Source organism: Aptenodytes patagonicus, chromosome 1 (assembly GCF_965638725.1).
Source record: "Aptenodytes patagonicus chromosome 1, bAptPat1.pri.cur, whole genome shotgun sequence".
NCBI lineage: Eukaryota > Metazoa > Chordata > Aves > Sphenisciformes > Spheniscidae > Aptenodytes > Aptenodytes patagonicus.
In genome coordinates, this window is record NC_134949.1 from 25592741 (window position 1) to 25612517 (window position 19777).

Sequence of the window (19777 nt, forward strand, 5' to 3'; positions counted from 1 at the left end):
AGTGTGAGAGGTTAGCAGCTGCTCTGATAATATTTTGTTTACATAATATAGTAATATAAATAATACAATATTTTGTGTATATTTATGTGTTTGCATACATACAAATATTTTTTCCTGACAGGGAATTCTGGTAACACTTCAAAGGGCTAATTAAAACCAAGAGTTGACTGCACAGACCTAAGAAAATATAATTGCTTCAGTTAGCTTCCCACTTACTAGTAGTTAAGAGCTAATATTAGTGCATCCAATGCACACATTTGAATTCCATTACACATGCTGAAATGAGCCAGTGCTCATTTACAGGCCGCTGCGCTTCATCCAAGTCTGTCAGCGGAAGATTTGCTATATTGTACCCCAGGCAAGGACAGCCCTCATATTGCACTCAGAAAACTCAGAGAGGGGAGAAGATATGCAGCCAGTCCTGTAACCATGACAATAGGCAGTAATACAAGACGCTCATCTGGATAGCTAGCAACCTAGAAACAAACCTGAGCTAAATTATTCAACAAGTATCAAGTCAAGCGAGTTACCAGTATCACCTTGCTACATCAGAAATACTGCAGGTCAGATGGTATATAAACCCATTTACTTCTTGCAAACAGCAACAGAAGAAATTGTTAGGCACAACAGCCAAGCAAACCTAAATGAGTTTAAGTCATGGGGTTATGAAACTGAATATCCTGCAGGTGGGAATTAGAGCCCTGTATCGAGCAAGCAGTGGTCCCCTTGGGAATGGCACATGGTAAGCTTCCAGGTCCTCCTCAAGTCACACTTGTCCTGGACATTAGCTGTCAGTTATAGTTTATCACCTGGGCGAATAATGCAATATCCTGATTTCCAATGTGCTTTTCATGAGAAAAGAGTGGCTAACATTTCACCACCTCTCTCAAAAGCCTCCCTTAAGAAATTCTGAGCCCAAGTCAATCAAAAATTGGAGATGAATCTGCTCAGATCTTCTATAGAGAATTTTCTAACAAATATTGAAGGTTTTTAAAACCAAGAAAGCCAATTTAAATATAAATTAGAGTAACTAACTTTTAAACAGAAAAGCCTCCAAACAGGGTCAGACAGGACAGAAATAACAATTCTCGGCTTGCCCTGTGCATCCTTGCAGACGGGCCCTTGTTTCCAGGTCTGCTTTCAGCCAGCTCGGTGATTTTCCAAGCTGCAGCAAACTCTTTAGAGCCCTCCCTGGCTCTTTGAAAGTCTCTGCCAGTTTGGGCCGGGCTGGCTGCCCACGGCCGTCCCTTGGAGTCAGGCTGCACTCCCCGCTCCATGCTCTGTTTGTTTTGCTCCTTCCTTTTGCCACAGCCCAAGACTTCCCCAGGCTCCTGCTGTTGCCCCAAGGCAGTAGAAATCTCCTTTCTCCTTCCACTGACATACCCACTCCCATTGCTCACCTGCAGTCTCTCCTTCAGAACATCATCATGAATCCTTTCCCAAGATGCATTTCCCTTATTCTGCCCTTTCCACCACTGACATTAGAACTGACTGAAAATACTACTCTTTTTTCTCTCCCACCAGCATACTTTTGGGTACTTTCTTCCATGCTTCTTTTGATGAATGCCATTATCCCATTTTTGCATCTTCCTTTTAAATTCCCTACTATCCACTATCACGTTCAATAAAAACAAATACATTAAAATTAGAGAAACTATAATCTCCTTCCAACTTTCATAGTTTCATATTTTGTGGTTTTGTTATGTAGAATGTAAATTCTTTGACTTGATAGTCGTTATCAGTGTGCCTCTGTGTGTTATCATCAGAAGCTGATGATAACAATAATAATCTTAGCTCATCCCAGAAGACAGTGTCGTGCCAACACTGTAATCCATCACAACGTCCTGAGCCAGGGCACGTGGAGTTATGTAGGATGCTGGCTGTAGGCAGTACGGCAATGCTGTGGCCTGACCAAGGAAGCTTGTTCTTTCACTCTGGATGTGAAGCTTTTCATAAGTAGTGCCAGAAAGAAATGAGGGAAATCAGAAGGCCTGGTGAGATGAAGAACATTATTTCCTGTCCCCCAGAAAGGCCTCAAACCTATGAGATGAGTTTGCTAAAAAGATTTGATAATGTTCTGCCTTTTTTCTGTGTAGAAACAAAGGCAATTCAGTCAAGCAAGTGATTATAATAAAAGGATCCTCCTTTCATAAAGAACTTCTTTGTTGTTTACACCTTACTGAAATCTTACAGCATCTATGAATCTTTATGCCCCCAAAAAAGTTTTAGAACAGCGATCTTCATGTAATTACATATTGCCATACACTCACCAATAGTCATGGTAAGAAGCTGATCTATGTATATTAGGTATGAAAAAGATGCAAATACTGTTTGTCGACTCTCTGGTCAACAAAAAGAGAAATATCTATCCTATCTGTATGAATGCTAGCTTGAAATCAACCAAGGAAAAATGAAAAAAAAGTATTTCATGGTTGCAGAGGACAAGAGATAAGACCTCCAGCTACGACAAATTAACTGGATGCTCCAAATCAATGCTCCTGCTGGCAAATCTGAACAGGTATTTGAAAACTTTTAATCAGTTTTCTTCTTTGTGGACCAGCAGCTAGTGTAGCTGAAAAAGCTACATAAGCAAAGGACACCATTATTGCTTACAATTGCAGAAGTACAAGTAATCTCAGCACTGAGAAACACAGGCAATGTGGAAGTTCTCTTTCTAAGGTAAAACTGATATTGAGCTCAGTAACAAGGAGCAAGATCTGTGTACATTTTGCATGTCAGGAGGAAAATCACACTTGCATAACTACTGGGAAGTTGTAGCACTAATCAAAAGCTATGGAATGAAATATACATGAAATCAATGGCAGGCTCCAGTCTGGGGCAGGAACATGGGGAATTCCAGAAGGAACTGGAGTTCAGTCATGATGCTCCAAATTACATTTGAGCAGCAAAATACAAGTTTCTGCATAAATCCTGCAAACGCTGGAGAAGATAATGGTTGTGTCTATATTAGCAAGTAGTGCAGACCAATATGAGTGGATTTATAGAGTGAAACAGTTGGGTTTGAGGACCAGATGTCCATACCATATGTCTTTCAGAAGGTTTTTACCTCAGCCTAGCTCTGTCTGGTCCCATGGGCTGAATGCCCATCAGCTGCTGAAGTGCATTAGGTACGTTCCTGCAGCACATCTCCTGTTTAATATCAGTTGAGATGAACCCATGTCACACACAGTGAGACAACTCTACCTTGAGAACCAAAGCTTGGCAAGTGGGGAGCAGCCAGGAGGTTTGCTTCAGAAGTCCACTCCCAACCTGAACTAAAGCATTAACGTAAATGGAGCCAGTGTAGGCAGCAGGTGGTGAAACTGCTGCAGTTTACATGACTTGCAGAAAGCCAAAGTAAAAGCGAAAGAACCAAATGTTTTTAAACAAGAGCAGATTGTTTTACTGTAGGTGTTATGATGGAAATCATAAATCAAAGCAGTGCCAGCCATTTTGAAAAATATTGTTGAAACTGAGCTTCGAAAATGAATTCCCCCAAACCGTGCTTTGGAAATCTGAGGAGAATAAAAATGCGCACGGTATATCTTGAGTGCACAGAGGAAGCAATGTTTGTCAAAGCTGTCAGCTCTGAAGAAGTAACTCACAATTCACAATGAGCGAAAATGAGCCTGAACACAGAAGATTACAAGACAATGGAAGACTGCCTATACCATAACCTTTACCACTCTTGCCCAGCACAGAATGTCCAAAGAAAATTTTCCTACCCTTTCTTTCTAGGAGATGTTCATACCTAACTGCTCCTCATCCTTAGCCCAAATGATCCCCTCCCTGCAACAAGCATCCAATTCTCATTTCATCCTCCACTTCTGTCCACTGCTGTCTTTAGAAGATCTGGCCCACTATGCAGTGTTACTGCACTTCTGTCTTTTGTAAAAATACTTGAAAGAAAAGCATCTGTCAAGCAACTCTCTGTGTGTTGGTATCCTATGCAAGCGGAAAGAGTGAGCAGGGCTGAAGACAAGCTGTGAAACTGAGTGGGCTGTGGTCCTCCCAGCAACTTGCCAGGAGAGGGGTTTCTCGGCGTGCTCACACACTACTACGTGCGTGTCTGCTGGGCTGTAAACCTTCATTATGACTGTTGCTGTTTACTACCATGTATCAGTACTGGCTGAATGTAATATACAATTTATGAAAAAATGGAAGATGTCTTTTTAAATCAATGGAAAATATACATAAAGAACTTAAAATGTAAACCTCAAATCCAATGAATGGGATTCTGAATACGTGAATCAAATACTCTGCATTTCTTCTTCGTGCTGAATATGGATGTAGTTTCTGAAAAAATACAATCTTAAAAATAATGCTTTGGGCTTTATGGGATTAATAACGATGTCAGAAAGTTGCATTAGTAAGGAGATATGTTTTACTTGGAAAATTCTACTTCCCGCAACTTGACTTCAGTAACTGCTGGTTTGACATCACAGAGTTTGCATTCTTAACTCTCATTAGGAACATGTTTCTCATGAATGGGCATATTCCTAGCATGTGCCCCCTCAGGAACTGTAAGAAGCTCTAGCTTTAATGACAGTTACAGAAAAAGAAATGCTTTAAATAGTGGTGAAGAAGCCATACTTCCTTCACAAGTGTAAGCTTTGAAACACAGGGAGGTTAACATCATTGCTTTTAGATATCTACTGTTAGACAGAAATAAGGATACAATATAAGACCATGTAAGTTTTAGACTCTAAACAGTTACAAAGTACAAACGCTGCTTCTCAAACTGGCAATAATGGCTAGTACAGAAATAATCATAGGTCTGATTCAGGTTTTCCATTGCTCCTACCTCATTTACTATTCCATGATTTAAAGTGATGTGAACCCTAGGGTTTATGTTATAGATGAAAGACAGCAGAAGAGAGATGGATTTTTTACCTCTACTTAATTTCTTCCTCTCAATTTTTCATCAGCTTTTGCTTTCACAATGATATCATTACTTTTATAAATACAGATTGGACACATACAGGAGGTGAAGGATATCCCCTCTGCGTGGACTGTTAATAATGGATTTGTCTTATCAAAAATGTTATTGACTTACCACTTTGAAGTGTTAAGTGATTTCAAGGGGTTTTTTTTAGAGCAAACACATTTTATGTGTTTATGCCAAGCTGGTGAAGAGGGCTTTAAACTAGAGGTGCCGGGGGAGGGGAACCTCAATCCATCCCACTCCTACCAGTTTGATGCCAGGGCCAGCAATAGATGCCCAGAGCCTGGAGAAGGATCACAGGTCAGCAGAAGAGCGCCTGAAGAGCAGCACAAAGGAACTCCAGCCAGTGAGACAGCTTCATCGGGGGCCCAACTTAAATGCCTCTATGCAAACGCAGGTAGCATGGGGAATAAACAAGAGGAGTTGGAGACGTGTGCACGCCTGCAGGGCTACGACCTTATTGGCATCACGGAGACGTGGTGGGATGGCTCCTATGATTGGAGTGTTGGGATGGAGGGATACAGGCTCTTTAGGAAGGACAGGCAGGGGAGACGAGGAGGGGGTGTCGCCCTCTATGTCCATGACCAGCTGGAGTGCATGGAGCTCTGCCTGGGGATGGATGAGGAGCCGACCAACAGCTTGTGGGTCAGGATTAAAGGGAAGGCAGGGAGAGGTGACATTACAGTGGGGGTCTACTACAGGCCACCTAACCAGGAAGACCAAGCGGATGAGGCCCTCTATAGACAGATAGGAGCAGCCTCATGTTCACAAGCCCTGGTCCTCATGGGGGACTTCAAACACCCCGACATCTGTTGGAGGGACAACACGGTAGGGCATAAGCAATCCGGGAGGTTCCTGGAATGCATCCATGATAACTTCCTTCTCCAAGTGGTAGAGGAGCCAACAAAGAGAGGTGCTATGCTGGACCTTGTTCTCACCAACAAGGAGGGGCTGGTGGGGAATGTGAAGCTCAAGGGCAGCCTGAGCTGCAGCGACCATGAAATGGTAGAGTTCAAGATCCTGAGGGCACTGAGGAGGGCGCACAGCAAGCTCACTACCCTGGACTTCAGGAGAGCAGACTTTGGCCTCTTCAGGGATCTGCTTGGTAGAGTACCATGGGACAAAGCCCTGGAGGGAAGAGGGGCCCAAGAAAGCTGGGTAATATTCAAGGATCACCTCCTTCAAGCTCAGGAGCGATGCATCCCAACAAAGAGGAAGTCTGGCAAAAACACCAGGAGGCCTGCATGGATGAACAAGGAGCTCCTGGACAAACTCAAACACAAAAAGGAAGCTTACAGAGGGTGGAAGCAAGGACAGTACCCTGGGAGGAATACAGAGAAATTGTCTAAGCAGCCAGGGATCAGGTTAGGAAAGCTAAAGCCCTGATAGAATTAAATCTGGCCAGGGACGTCAAGGGCAACAAGAAAAGATTCTATAGGTATGTCAGGGATAAAAGGAAAACAAGGGAAAATGTGGGCCCTCTCTGGAACAAAACGGGAGACCTGGTTACCTGGGACATGGAGAAGGCTGAGGTACTCAATGACTTTTTTGCCTCGGTCTTCACCGGCAAGTGCTCGAGCCTCACCGCCCAAGCTGCAGAAGGCAAAGGCGGGGACTGGGAGAAGGAAAAGCCGCCCACTGTGGGAGAACATCAAGTTCAAGACCATCTGAGGAACCTGAAGGTGCACAAGTCCATGGGACCCAATGAGATCCATCCACAGGTCCTGAAGGAACTGGCGGATGAAGTTGCTAAGCCACTATCCATTGTATTTGAGAAGTTGTGGCAGTCCGGTGAAGTTCCCACTGACTGGAAAAGGGGAAACATAACCCCCATTTTTAAAAAGGGAAAAAAGGAAGACCCGGGGAACTACAGGCCAGTCAGTCTCACCTCTGTGCCTGGGAAGATCATGGAACAGATCCTCCTGGAAGCTATGCTAAGGCACATGGAGGACAGGGAGGTGATTCGAGACAACCAGCATGGCTTCACCAAGGGCAAGGCCTGCCTGACTAACCCAGTGGCCTTCTGTGATGGAGTGACTACATCAGTGGACACGGGAAGGGCTACAGATGTCGTCTATCTGGACCTCTGTAAGGCCTCTGACACGGTCCCCCACAACATCCTTCTCTCTAAAATGGAGAGGTATGGATTTGATGGGTGGACTGTCCAGTGGGTGAGGAATTGGTTAGGTGGTCACATCCAGAGAGTAGTGGTCAACGGCTCAATGTCTAGATGGAGATTGGTGACGAGTGGCATCCCGCAGGGGTCCATATTAGGACCGGTACTGTTTAATATCTTCATCAGTGACATAGACAGTGGGATCGAGTGCACTTTCAGCAAGTTTGCAGATGACACCAAGCTGAGTGGTGCGGTCAACACGCCAGAGGGACCTGGACAAGCTTGAGAAGTGGGCCCATGTGAACCTCATGAGGTTTAACAAGGCCAAGGGCAAGGTCCTGCACCTGGGTCGGGGCAACCCCCAGCATCAATACAGGCTTGGGGATGAAGGGATTGAGAGCAGCCCTGCCGAGAAGGACTTGGGGGTACTGGTGGATGAAGAGCTGGACATGAGCCAGCAATGTGCGCTCACAGCCCAGAAGGCCAATCGTATCCTGGGCTGCATCAAAAGCAGCGTGGCCAGCAGGTCGAGGGAGGTGATTCTGCCCCTCTACTCTGCTCTGCTGAGACCCCACCTGGAGTACTGCGTCCGGCTCTGGAGCCCTCAGCATAAGAAAGACACGGACCTGTTGGAGCAAGTCCAGAAGAGGGTTACGAAAATGATCAGGGGGATGGAACACCTCTCCTCTGAAGAAAGGCTGAGAGAGTTGGGGTTGTTCAGCCTAGAGAAGAGAAGGCTTCAGGGAGACCTCATTGCAGCCTATCAGTACTTAAAGGGGGCTTATAAAAAAGATGGCGGCAAACTTTTTAGCAGGGCCTGTTGTGACAGGACAAGGGGGAATGGCTTTAAACTAAAGGGGGGTAGATTGAGACTAGATATAAGGAGAAAATTTTTTACGCTGAGGGTGGTGAAACACTGGCACAGGTTGCCCCGAGAGGTGGTGGATGCCCCATCCCTGGAAACATTCAAGGTCAGGTTGGACGGGGCTCTGAGCAACCTGATCTGGTTGAAGATGTCGCTGCCCATGGCAGGGGGGTTGGACTAGATGACCTTTAGAGGTCCCTTCCAACCCAAACTATTCTATAATTCTATGATTCTTTTAGCTAATTACTTCACCTGACACTTCTCATTCTTATCTAAGATACGAGAAATCAGAAATAAGGCCATGAAAAGATGTGGGTACTTATACTGGGACAAAGTTTAAATTTAGATGTCCAATCAATACTGCTCTGAACACCAAACTGTAGAGCTATTCTTCTTTTTTCCTCTTTATTTCTGCTTCCCTATTTAGATAGTGCATCCAAACTGGATGAACAGAGAAGATGGAGATCAACAAACCTCAGGATGCTTCATACCATTAATAGCTACGGCATTTAGCTTATTACCAAAAGTTGCACAATGCAGTCTCTAATCCTCCAAGGCAGAAGAATTATTTCAATTCACATTCTGGATGAGTGCACTACTGGCCCAAAGAGAGAAGTACTGCCGATACTAATCTTGTGAATGTTACCATAGCTCATATTACAAAGGCCGTGACATAACACATTGCATTCTAGGGAAACATTTTGGTCATCAAAAAAATTGAAGGTTTAAGTTTTACATATTACTGAGTAGAAGACAACATTTCTGCTTCATCTTGATCTTTACTGAAAGAGTGGTTAAACATTGGAACAGGCTGCCCAGGGAAGTGGTTGAGTCACCATCCCTGGAAGTATTTAAAAGACGTGTAGATGCGGCACTTAGGGACATGGTTTAGTGGACATGGTGGTGTTGGGTTGATGGTTGGACTCGAAGATCTTAGAGGTCTTTTCCAACCTTAATGATTCTATGATTCATTGTAAGGATTTTTTGGGTTTTGTGTTTTGCCCCTCCAAAAGCCCCAGTTATCCCCACAGCCTGTTCATGATCAATCTCATAAAGTTTATAAAAATTCTTCAGATTGAAAAAGCCCAGACTTTAACGGGTGAAATTACTTGTCAGGACAGAGTCACAACTACAGAGAAGGAGTTTTGTCTTCCAGGTTTGGGTTAGCCAATTATTATGCCAGTCTCAGTGATATAATTGCTTGTGGGTTTTGCAAGACTGGATTGCTTGCCAATGTCTAGCTCAAGTGTTCAAAAATGAAATTATATTGGTTATGTTAAAGAGAGTCAGCCCACAGAGTAAGTGGATGGCCACTCCAAAAAACTTTAATAGCATTTAAACCCTCAAACTTCAATAAAGTAACTTGCTTTTAAATGAGCAGGAGCTAAATATATTTATCCCACAGATTTTTTTGGCACATATACAGTGACAGAGAAATGAATGCAATACATTTTCTTACTGTAAGGTGTAATATTTCAAATAAAGCAAACAGAATCAATAAAAAATTCTAGTTGCTTTGCCACTAGATGCATTCAGGCAAGCCAAAACTTCTAATCTATTATTTTGTTTAGTGCCTTATTTGTAATTTTTGTGTCTAAGTATCAGCACACCTACATTGTATTGTGTGGATTGTGTGTATGTGCACACAAAAAAGACAGTATGTACTGTATAAACACAGACTTTGGACTTTTCCTGAGAAGAATATCCTAAAAGATGGCACAGCACTAACCTGTCTTCAGCTGAACTCTGGTATGTTCATCTTCTCTGTTCCTCATCTAAAATGTGTTGGACCACTTACCCCTTATTAAAATCTAACTTAGAAGATGAGTCACGAAAATTCTGATGAAACATTTTGTTATCTTCAGATTATCAGATCTTTCTTTCAACTTTTATTTATTTGAACATAAACTTCATGCTTCCTTCACATCTACAGTCACTGAGACATTGCTCAATAAAATAACCAAAAAGCAATTGAGTGAGAAAAATGTTTTGTTTTTTCACTTCATCCCCACAGAAAAAAAACACCAGATAGAATAAACTACAGTTGTTGAGATACAACAGAAAACTGTAATCAGTATTACTAATACAGCGGCTGTCTGGTGATTTTTCTTCCTGGGAGTCAGTCTGATAATGATTCATAGTCAGACTAAGTGAATTACTGAGCAAAATGTGTAGGAGGATAAATGACAATGGACAGCTTTCTTTCAATATAGCAACTGTTTGCTGCTCCTTGTCTCCTTCTTTCATTCCCCGATAAATCTGGCCATTGCAGGCTAGTTAGAAAATACATAATCAAACACTTCTGTGCCAGAGAAATACAGATTATCACTGATGCTCCATTTGCAGTGCACTCAATGGGATAGCTGTTTAGACTAGGAGAAAGATTATGGGAGAAAATCAGTCAACCTTTTAAGATACCTCTTTTCTATTATTCTCATCCCATTGCTCCTGAATTTGCATGTAAGTGCTGCTAGAGAATAATGTAGCAATACATAATGAAAACTTGCCAAGTAATTTTTTATAATTAATGTAGTGTTAAGATCTAAACTATATTTTTCAAATAAGTATTAAGGAAGGAAATTTGGTACAGTGCCAAATGGGAAATTGTCCAGTAAAAAAGAAACACATTCTTCCTCCTGCTTTCATTTCATTTTTGACAATATATGAAGCCTTAATTGGAAGCCCTGAATACTTCTAAACCTTGCTCTGAGGAATTCAGGTTGTAGCAATGATTTCCTTTCATAATACTTAAGATCATGAAACTGAATACAACACTGTTGAGTGACAAAGATCATTCCAAGATCACAAATAACCAGAGCTGAAAACAGAACTGGAATACATGGAGCTGACTCACTTTTAGGCTAAGAAATAGGCAATGCCTTTTGGCCAGCGCTGAGGAACACGGCCTATGACTTCATTTCATATACCCTACAGTTGTACTTTTCTTCATGCTGGATATCATAGAATTAGCTGTCAATTTTGTGTCATGGCAATGTCAAAGGCTTGTTTGGTCTTCCACAAGAAGAGGACTCCCCACCTGTTTTTGAGCTGTTTGGCATACTGCTAGCAAGGAAGGACGAATAAAATGGGACGATTGCAGGCTTTGTCCTCTAAAGCCACCCTGATTTGCAAAATAAAAGCAACAGCGTTCCAACATGGTACAGCCCCATCACCGTTCAGCTGTACTTCCTGGAAGTAAAGCTTACTCCCAAACTTACAGCTACTGCACAGAGAACAAGTGGATGTATAGCGCCTTTCTGTTCGTGAACATGTGCATAAATGAAGCTTATGGAGGTATCTCCCTCTGCCCCATATCATGCAAGTACCATTCTATTAGAAATATAATGGCTGCATATGATAAAAATTTTGTAGACTCAAAGCTTGCACCAATTTTAAACAGATCAAAAAAATGCACTTTAAAGGACCATCAGCTGGAGCAAAGAAAGAGGAAGCAATAATCTACTTCAAGTGCAGCATTTAGCATCTGTCTGATAAGTGATAGTTGATGTAGTCCCAGGAGATGAGCACAATGAAACCATCTGCAACAGCAAGAAACCTCATTTTTACCAGAGTACACATCACCATCTAAATCTAATGAATTGCACTATGACAGTCTTCGCTTTTCACTCCTCATTACTACAAGGTAGACTCTGCTGTATTTTAGAAATTATCTTGGGTGGCAGAACCAGGCACTCAGCACAGAAACAAAATGCAATGATGAATTTTAAAAGAGAGCATGTAATTTCCTCCTTCTCAGCTTCTCAACAGATCAACAGATCTAACAATATTGGCTTTCACTGAGAAAATCAATATGGTTTCCTTTTCTCTCCTGTTGTGGTATGACCTCCCTCCTTCCCTTACTCCACTTCCCCCCTTCCCTCTTTCCTTCTTCCTTCCTTTCCTCCCTTTCTTCCCCCTTTCCTCCCTCCCTCCCGGGCCATTAAATGTTAATGAGCCGTCTGTTTAGTTCCATGAAAAGTCCTGTCGTGGTATACCACAGGGGCACTTTTTCCTGTTACGAAACACGTGCATTATTATGTTGCTATCACCTAGGAAAATAACTTCTGTCAGTACTAGCCTATCTACAAGAATAATATGTCTCATAAAGGCCACAGTCGTAAGTTCTGATCCAAAGCCCACTGAAGTATATAAATAAATCACAAATAGGTTCTCTGGGCTTTGGATCACATCGGCTGTGCATACATAAAAAATCACTACTAACAAAACTAGTGGAACCTTGGATGCAAGAATTCCACAAATAGCCATAAAAAAAGTTGGCATTTACCCTTGAATAGCAAAAAGGCATTTATTTCAACTGTGAAGAATAACATAAAGATCCTGAAAAGCAAGGACTAGACAGAAATAAACCAAAGCAAGACAAATATAAGGATAAAAGACTACTGGATTACATCACTGCCCAGTCAGTCCCAGCAGCTGCCAGCAGAAAAATTACCCTAATGTCCAAAAGGATGTAGAAGTAATTTTATTTTTTTGCTCCCGAGGTTCTCATCTTTACAGAGCTTCAATTTTTATAAAATGAAGCTCCTACATGTCTCCAGAAGAACACAATACCATAGGAAAGTGGGATTTATTTTTAGCATCTTTTAGCAGGATTTGGTATCACGCTTCTATGGGAATTTCAATACATATAATGTTTGCATAATGGTAAGGATAAGAGGAGGTGATGGGCAGGAATTTCTTATATAGTATTATATTGAGTCATATGGATTTCTTACACAGAGCTATAGCTGTATGTGTGCTTATCTACACAATTTCTTATAATATTTTATTTTTTTACTTTAGAAAGCCAATTCTAGTTCATAAAATGGTTCTTTAGCAAGGATTTTGACTGCAATAGCAAAAACGTTAATTCTTTTTCCCTTTCGCCCCCAAAATAAAAGAAAATCCTTCGAAAAATGTTAAAAACCAACCCCCTCCTAACATTCCACAAACCTTCCTGCACTAATGGTATTACTTTATTTGGACTAAGCATAATTTCAGTGTCACCATTATGTTTCCATTTTGTCCACAGACTTTATAACAGATACTTTCAGAACTGCCATAGCAATGTCAGTGGATGTATGACTCTTCCTCTGATAATATTCCATGTTAAATTTAAATAATACTATTATGTGATTAGTCTTTTTTTGAGACTATCATATCCTCAGAAACACTCTTTACCAACTCTTCCACTGAGTGAGGTTTTACCCAGCCTTGACGTGATAACAGCATTATGTAAATTACATAGTAGATATTTCTTCCAAGTATTTCTTCCACAAACATGTCATGCGAATCTCTTTTTTTCCTTTGCAGATCTATAAAAGGCCTAACCAGTTTTAAAAATCTTTCAGTATTAAGAACTTTCAAAGTCACTTTCAACGCTGAATAGTTATTCTTAAGAGTGCACAGCTAAAAGCTATTGAGCAGTAGGTGTAACTCACCTCAGATGGGGAACTCACTGTCCATTAACAGCATTTACCTTCACAGCTTCTCCATTCTATCCTACAGTGGAAACTGTTTGAAATGAGGATGGAAGCAGTATTAACTGCTACAGAGGCACACACTTAATTCATGCATCTCTGGGCAATTGTGGTCTCACATCTCAGTCAGCCAGTAAGTTCTTGTCCCTCTGTGAGTCTTGTGGTGATAAAACTGGCCTAAAATGTCTCGCTGCTGTTAGGAGCACTGCTTTTTACTTCCTATTTTCTGAAATTAAGAATTAATTCATTGCACTGCTTGTATTGAGAAACTAATAGAAACTGTTGCCTAACCTACTCCCTCTGAGCCAAAAGTTCATAGAGGAGATTCCAGTTTTCATATCAATATTGCTTTAAATTCACTAAACTCTTTAATGGCTTAGTACTTCTTTTTTTTTTTTTTTTTCCCTTTTTATGTATGGCTAATACACAGAATAATCAACTTCCATGAAGCTATGTGTCATCATTTTTCTTTTTCTTTTCTCTGTGGAGAAAAAAATATTCTCCTTTCACTTCTACACATAGGAAAGTAGAAGAGGATCAGAAGAGCATGTTACTTTCTTTCTTCACGTTGTTACCAGGGATCAAATAAGTAGGGTATTTTTTACCACCTGCAAATATAGTCTTTATTTCTTTTTACTAAGTAAACCATTCAAGGAGGAAGAGATCTAGCATACAGTTGCATAAATTAAAGACATGTTTCTTGGTTCATTTATCTATTTTAAGCAAGAAGTTACTATGGCAGGAGCAAGAGGAGCACATGGTATTCCTGACACATTAGCATCATCTAACCATCAAACCTCTCCCTAGTGCAGAGGAGCAATTATCTTCTGCCACAGAGTTACACTATCATTCATATAAAGGAAATCAGCCAGTTCTAAGAGGGGATTGAATGCGCACAAGTAACACAAGTGACACAAGTGACTCTAGTACCAAGTAATCTCAAGTATTCAAGAATCCCAACACTTCTAGATTTGCGGAGGGCTTCTATACAAGCAGATTAAGTTTTAGTGAAATTTTATCTACTGCTGCTTCTCCTTTCCTTTTCCCTCTTGGTGGAAAGTATCAATTTTATGTTCGGGAAAAAATTTATGCTATCCTAAACATGTTCTCTTGAATGTAAATGTTATTTTGTTATGTTATCTTGAAAAACGCACTTACAATTACTGAATTACTCCAGAGTAAAAATTTTCTGACAAGAATCTTCTCGGTTCAGTCTGCAAGGAATTGGACAGCCATAACAAAAAACAGGTCAGTAAGCTGTTAGGACAAAATCTCCCCAATTCATGCCTATTGTGCAGATAATTGAAATGTAGTTAATCAAGCTCAAGAGACCAAGCCACGTTAGAGTTCATAGGTTCCCAAATTTTCACCAAAAGCTCCCTAAATACCCTATCACTGCCTGTGCCCTGAGGCACTGTCAGTTTGACTAAGCCGAGCAACCAAAATCAAAGCCCATTTTGGATTCACAGACTAGTCGTCCCTTGCCACGATCTCCCAAGGCACAGACCTAGCCGGCATGTGCCTAGTGACCCTCAGACCATGCAGCCAACAGCACCAAGATGAAAGCAAAGCCCTGCAGCTGTGCCTCCTGCCACTCAAGAACATTCAAGTGGATGCCCATTTTAATACAATATCCCAGCCAGGCAGCATATCAGGAGAACATGACTTAAATACCCTCCTCAGCCAGAAAAAAATTATTCATGATCCATATTTTGCATTTCCCATGACAAGGCCTGAGAATATTGAAAAGGGAAGGAGAACAAGTCCTCTTCACTCACCCTACCAGCGCTGTGATATGGTGAGGCTAAAAATTCAAGAATCATTGGGTCATAAGAAGATAAGGAGGGGGAAGGTTGATTTTGTAGCCCAGCAGCTGAAGCATTCAGCAGGGAAAGGGTAGGGATGACACAAATGGGCTGAGACAGGCAACTTTCTGCTAATTGGTGGATTCTGAGGCAAGTAACTCTCCCTTGTGTTGATTAGGCACCTAGTGTAGGTGCCTAACCTTGAATTGTGAACTTAAGAGAAGATATATGTTCCCTACCATCCCTCAGTCATCAGCGCTTTTACAACGGGACATGCTAAACCTCTGTGCACTTGAGAAGTCTACACAGCAAATTACCGCAAAATAACTACCACATTTCAAATTCACACCTTAGATTATTCCACACGTAGCTTCCACTGGCACACATAAACCCTAAATCATAGTCTAATTCTTCTACAGTATTCCTCTGGTGTTTTGGTTCTCATTTGAATTAAGCCTCAGTCCCACAACCAGATCCATGTGGGTAGCCAGCTATTCTGGTCACAGAATGTACTGATGGCCACAAAACACCTTGTATATCATTAGTCTGTTCATATAAATAGGTAGTATTTCTGTGGCAAATCAAACCCCACTATTATTAAAGCAATTAGAGCAAGTAATTGTTACAAATAATTAAATATAATAAATTTCTAGTTGTTTTATATTTGCTATTCCAGCACAATGGCTAATGTTTGCAATATGGCATTTAGCACCAAATAGCACCTGATGCATTAAGAGATTTCTGACACAGTTCCATGACTATTGACTAAAGTCTATATCAAATGATGATGTCTAATTCCTACATTCTCAAACAAGAAACTCAGATTGCATATAAAAAATGATAATCAGGAAAATCAGAGAAGAAAACCTCACCTAAGTTATGCAAAGTATAAACCAACTACTTACTGTTTTAAAACACTTTTTTTTTTTTTCCCCCTGGAAGAACTTCCCTTGTGCTTACCATGTGTACTCTACACCACAGTGTATGTGTCACAGTCTCCCAGGTCTTTGAGGACCTGTGTATGACTTCTCCCTAAGCAGGGTAGCTGTGCATGACTAATGTAGGCATTGACTGCAATTGGGGTGGAAAGTGTGGCAAAAGATTATGATGGCTAAAGAGGAGATACAAGGCCGGAGTTTCTAGCTAAGGCATATTGCACAGGCAAGGCATACTAAAGCCCAAGTACTGAATCTATTCGATATAGTTTTGAAGATATGAAAAGATTAGTCTCACCCGTGAATGACTTGCATGACATTTACACAGAGATTTCATTCTGAAGGGGCTGATCAAAAACCCCTGTAGGTGAATTATATGATTCTTCTGCATCAATTCTAAGATAGGGAATAACATTAGATTTGAAAAAGGTGGGAGCTCGGGGGTGGGAAAGCAAGGCAAAAGCACTATGTAAATGAAAGTTTCTGAGAAAATGCAGAGACAGCTTCTTGCATATGTAATTGTGAACTCTTTTTTTAATAACTTCTCTCTGCTGTAGGCAGTGACAACCTTTCCCTTCATGAGAATCAGCTTTATCTTGGAATAATACCCAGAATCTCTTGTTTCCAGTACAGCCTACCTCCCTGTGGGGAAACATCAAATCTAGAAGACTCAGTGAGTGGAGTTTCCATGGAATTGCTTCTGCAAAGAAAAGATGTTTTTGACTTCACAGAAAATACCGCCAGTCTGTGACTGTGAGTCACAGGAGATCTGTTGAAAATGAGGTTTTTTTCTGTATTTCCTCTTTACTTTTGCTGATATCCTGTCACACTGCAGTTCTGATAAATAATACCTTGATTGGTAGTTGTCTTTGAAACTCTTATTCTGTGGAGACTTGCCATACAGACTTGTATTGACACTCAATCACCCCTGTCATCTCTTAGCTTGCCATGTTCTTGTATTTCCTTCCTTCTCCAGTTTAGTAATGATCTGTCTTTTGTGTGAGACTCTTACTCAGAATCACAGAACCACAGAATGGTTGAGGGTGGAAGGGACCTCTGGAGGTCATTGTCCAACCATCCTGCTCAAACAAGGTCATCTACAGCCAGTTGCCCAGGACCATATTTAGACAGCTTTTGAGTATCTCCAAGGACGGAGACTCCACAACTTCCCTGGGTAACCTGTGCCAGTGCTCAGTCACCGTGACAGGTAAAAAGTATTTCCTGATGTGCAGAGGGAACCTCCTGTGTTTCAGTTTGTGCCCATTGCCTTCACTGGACTCTCTCCAATATGTCCACGTCTCTCTTGTACTGAGGAGCCCAGAACAGTACTCCAGGTGTGGCCTCACCAGGGCTGAGTAGAGAGGAAGGATCACCTCCCTCAAACTGCTGGCAACACTCCTCCTAATGCAGCCCACGATACCATTAACCTTTTTGCTGCAAGGGCACATTGTTGGCTCATGTTCAACCTGGTGTCCACCAGGACTCCCACGTCCTTTTCTGCAAAGCTGCTTTCCAGCTGGTTGGCCCCCAGCGTGTACTGGTGCCTGGGGTTGTTCCTCCCCATCTGCAGGACTTCGCACTTTCCCTTGTGGAACTTCATGAGGTTCCTGTCAGCCATTTCTCCAGCCTGCTGGGGTCCCTCAGCACTCCTCCCAGTTTTATATCATCATCAAACTTGCTGAGGGTACGGTACACTCTGCCCCATCATCTAGATCACTGATGAAGATATACAATAATACTCTTTTCCATTATGCTGGACCTTGTAAAGAAAAAATAATACGGACTTGTGAAGCCAAATCAGAAAGAAAATTTCTTCACCAGAGCTGCATAAGCTATACCAGAGCTTATTGCTCCTGGGGCATTACAGGTGTTCTGCATGGCCATCCTGGGCACCCCATCTCATTTATGGGATCCAAAAATCCTGGCGATGATTTGTGCATACTACTCCACAGGTTGGAAAATTATATTCTATGACCACATTGGCAACGTCAGTAAGCAGAGCCTGAAGAGCACTGTCCTTGCCAGACTCTGTGCTGTCAACCTGTAATATTACTGCCATCCCTCCAAAGCAAAGTACTGATGGACACTGTGAGGGACTCATGATACTAGCATTCAGTCTCACATCGGGGAGGGATTTTGTTGACAATTGTGTCCTTGTCTCACTTCTTAGCTGAGCAGAATTTAATTAAAACACATTTCCTGAGAACATTTGATCACTGTTCAAATAATCCTCAGCTTGCAGGCACAGAGTACTAAGGGAGCTTTACTCCCTGCCCTTGCACACTCCGCGTTCCCGTGCCATTTGACTTGACTGCAGCTGTATATCTGCATAAACCCACCCCTTCAGATTAGGTATGACAAGTCCCTGTTCCATAAGTAGAGCCCATTGAAAGACTGTAAAGCATGATCTTGCCTTTAATTCGGTACATAATTTAATTTGGTATTAGGACAAACTCTTAGTTGCATAAAATAAATATTGCCATTACACATACCACAATGGTTCCCCTGTTAATGCTGCTGCTGCTGCTTGCTAAAAATTTGGCAGTTGCGTTTCTCCAGATGTGCTACTTAAATGGCCATTTAGGATGGAGAATTTCCATCCTCTGCCTTACTCAGTTTTATAGTTCTCATCCTTGTACATACTGGGCATTTGATGGAGCATAAATATGTAAGATCCTACTCTATTTTAATGGGTTTTGAAAACAAAATGTTTTTTACAAATATTGCAGGAAACAAAGTGACATCAGCAGTATAGTGCTGTCTCCTTTGTATCTGGCCAGGACTGAAATGGTGGTAGCTGACATTGAAAACAAATTTACCAATTTTCAGCTGCATTGGTCTAATGAGTGCTTAAGGGATACCTTATGAGGGAGTTAAAGGAAGGAAGAACTTGCATTCAAGAAGGGCGATTAATGTTGTGGGTCCCTGTGAAGCATTATCTTGACAGCCATGCACAAGTCAACAGTATTTTTGTTCTCTCCTCTCTACTGGGGGCATTGTTTCAAAGAGGGTCATCAGTTTGCAAGTCTGGCATCTACTTACTTTGTTTAAAAATCTTACAAGACCCCCATTAGAATAATGGGTCCTGACATATATTTCCTAATTTGCTGTATGATATAACTACTGTGGACAACTGTAATCATACTCCAACTGCTGCTTTAGAAAGAGGTTTTTAAAAAATTGTTCCATTGATCTGAGATGTAATCTGCATCTGTGATGGTATAAACAGTATGTCCTGTGGGATGACAGCATTAATATTTTATTAATAACTCCTTGCACAGCCTCCTACATGAGCTGCGGAATGTAAAAACAACTTTCATTGAAGCAAAGGATGAAAAATAAGAAGTGGATACATAAATAACCTTTAAGAAACATTTAGCCATTTCAACATTTCATAAGCTGCATTTCTGCTTAATATTTTGGCTTTTTAACTGCAGGTTTGCTGCCCTGCATGGAGATTAAAGGACGCTTGCTGCCAACTTGAAACCTGGTCAGCCATTTTCAAGAAAATCAGATTACTTGGTTTGTGGGATCACATTTGTCAGCCTTTGAGGTTTGACAACCACATTGCCTGTTTCTAAAGGATGTTTTTCTCCTGAGCATCCATATACTATAGTTTCACTCAAACAAA

At 41.4% G+C, this 19777-nt stretch overlaps 1 protein-coding gene across 7 annotated transcripts in view; it reads right to left on the minus strand.

Annotated features, from left to right (window-relative positions):
* Positions 1-19777, minus strand: part of PTPRZ1 (protein tyrosine phosphatase receptor type Z1) — a 146872-nt gene that overhangs the window by 67499 nt on the left and 59596 nt on the right. The window lies entirely within an intron of this gene.